We start from the raw sequence: 3240 nt of genomic DNA, 5'->3' as shown, positions 1-3240 counted from the left end.
TTAGGTGACTTCCTGCCAAGTTCCATTTTGTGTGTGGCTACATCTATGTAAACTGAATATCCCTATCATTTGAGGAAACACGGCTTTCTAGTTTTTATACAGATTAAAAGTATAGTTACCTCATATGATTAGGGTGGCCCTTGTGGTGACCAAAGATTAATCTGTGGTGGTCAAAGCCACCTCTGGCCACCCCCTGGCTCCACCATTGCGTCTGGTCGTGGATAAAAATTGCTCCCTCCACTACAGGATTTGTCACTCTGCCCTGCTTGAGACAAGCAAAATAAATAAATAAATAAATACAAATTAAACTACCTCTATTCTTATACACAGTGTAACTCCTACCCACTTGAATACCATAATCAAGCTTGCATTCCCTGTTCAATTCAAGTCTGGAAAACCTTGAAAAACTCATCTTGAAAGCTAGAAACGTTAATTTCTCATATTCCTCAGCATCAGGAGACATCAGTGTACTGCTTGTTTTCATCTTGATTTAGTACTTGGTCAGTCATTCTAACTGCTATTAGCATCAGTTAAGTGGCACAAACATTATTTCTTCCATTAAACCAGACACATTGTTCGGTGCTAACCAAAGTTATTAAAAAAGCTAATAAAGGTTAAACGTGTTACAAGTTGTTTTTACTGCCTTACCTTATTACTTCCTTAAGAAGAGGTTCAGTCAGGTCTAGTTTGGTCAACTTATGGCTGAAAATGGCAAACTATAAAAACATGACAAGTCTCATCTTTAACCTAAATTTGGACCCAGTATTTGGTCAAAGCAACCCAAGCTTTGATCCAGCAGCTTTAACTCAGCAATTCTAAGTGAGCAATGAACATCTAACCATTTTTTAAAAGTATTTTAAAGTTATTCAGAGGTTTAGTTTAAAGTGAAACTGAGTTTTCAGAAAGATTTACATTTCAGTACTGCCTTTTTGTTGGTTTACAAATAAATAAATGAACTTTTGTTAATAAATACTTTGTTTATTTAGGTGATTTCACTACATTCATTGTTCCTTAGTGTCTTTTTCTTCTTCTCTGTCTTCTCTTTGACCTTTCCCTTTGACTTTTTCCTGGCAGCTGCGTTTCTAAAATCCTTCTACCAATATACCCACTGTCCCTCCTCTGGACATGTCCCAACCATCTCAGTCTGGCCTCTCTAACTTTATCTCCCAGTTGTTCAACCTGTGATGTACCTCATTCCTAATCTTATCTATCATAGTCACTCTCAAGGAGAAGCTCAACATCTTCAGCTCTGCCACTTCTCATTCTGTCTGTCTTTTTGTAAACTGTCTCCAAATCAGACATCATAGCTGGTCTCACTACTCTCTTGTAAACCACACTTTTGACCTGTGCTGCCGACCTTTTGTCACAGATCACTGTTAAAACTTTTCTCCGTCCACTCTGTCCTGCCTGGACTCTCGTCTTCACCACCTCCGCCACTTTTCCACACTCCCTGTTTTCTTGCACCAGATGTCACTTTAAATACTGTGTCCTGCGTCTAAATTGATGCTGCACATACTCGGATAAGTTGAAACTGGGTTATGCAAGTTTGAAGAATGAACATCCTGTAGGAAGACATCTGGTGCCATCCCTCCCAATGTCAGACATTATTTTGAAATTACAGGAATTAAAAAAATGACTGGTTCAGTGGAGGCAGTAGATCATACCATAATAGAACAATCAGAAGCAGAGTTGACTGGTTATTGATTTGAACTGATCCAACTTTGCTGTGCCAGACTTGATAAGACAAATATGTTGATAGGCTACACACAGCTTTTTCCAAAATGTGATAGTAAGAATACATTGATTTAACGTGTTCCATCTAAAAGTGTATTTTGTTGAATTCATGAATGAGCCACATTACAGGCTTACTATAACAACGAAATGTCGTGGAAATACAAAAGACAGGCAAAACTGCTTTTCTTTGAATTATGTCAGCTTTGCACAAAAGTGTATTAAGTATTGATAATTTAAACAAAAGGTAGTTTGAAAGTAACTAGTTATGTTAATGTATTTGTTTAAAAAGAAAAAAGTAAACAGCTATAGCTTAGTTCACTCAGTGTTCAGTGATAATTTATGCATACCTCATCATCAGTTTGCACGATACCAGCCGTTTTTGCACATGTTGCTCCTCCTCTGGCCTGGATGACTTTAATCAGCTGGTTTCAGTGCTTGTCTAGATGGGCCAGGAAAGTCTGCTCAAGGGGAAAAGTCCCCAGCCTCTGGAACTCTGCATTAATATGAAAAACAAATTTTAAAAAATTACAACATACTTAGTATGTGCAAATAAAATGATTTAAATTAAATAGTAAGCAATTCCCAACATTCAGGTAAAAAAAAAAAAAACATTTAAATTCAATCTGCATTACTTCCTCTTTCTGTTGGAACAGCGTAGGACATCTGTCCTTGAGATCCCCTATGCAGGTTCTTCATCAGGAGGTGGTGGATCAGTCTAATCATGAACAGAATGGTTTTATTGTGGATTGGCTTTTTATTTGCATATTGTCTTAGATGTAGCTACATAGACATTTTTAAATGTTTAATCGCTGGATGTACATCTACAACTGCTTAACCTATTAGATCAGCTTGATTCATAATGGCCTCCACATCTAACAGCCAAAAATTGCTGCTACACTTAATCAACTTTAGAATGCAAAACATGTCTAAAACTAAATCAAATGATCAAATATTGATGTAAATGTTTTTGAATGTCTTTTTAGCGCAACTCTAATTCCATATGACTTATATGACATAAAAATACACAATGAGGATGATGTAGCATATGATGATGGGAACAGTCCTGATTCCCAGCTAAAACATATATCACACTCTGGGTCGACCACTGAAGAAGGTGAGAAAAACTTGAAGGACAGTAGGGTTCCTAAGTCAGGTGCAAAAACCATCAAGAAACCTTTCAGCCGCTCTCATTGTGGTAAGCTGTTTATCAACAACTTGTCTCTTCAGAAACACATGAAAAGTAATTTACAACATACAATGTCTTCAAGTTGTTTGGTCACTAAGAAAGGTCTGCAAGTGGAAAAAAAATGTGCAGTCATGCAGTGAAGTTGAGATCATATTGAAACAGTTTGGATGTGACGAATGTGGCAAAAGATTTAACAGAAAAGCCTGTTTAAAAACACACATGAGAATCCACACAGGAGAGAAACCATTTGCATGTGAACTTTGTGGACAAAGATTTAGCCAAAAGTCCACTCTAAACACACACATGAGAATCCACACAGG

The sequence above is a fragment of the Nematolebias whitei genome, chromosome 4, assembly GCF_014905685.2.
Source record: "Nematolebias whitei isolate Nwh7 chromosome 4, NemWhi1, whole genome shotgun sequence".
Taxonomy (NCBI): domain Eukaryota; kingdom Metazoa; phylum Chordata; class Actinopteri; order Cyprinodontiformes; family Rivulidae; genus Nematolebias; species Nematolebias whitei.
The sequence above is the reverse complement of the archived record's forward strand: the minus strand, read 5'-3'. Positions refer to the sequence as shown.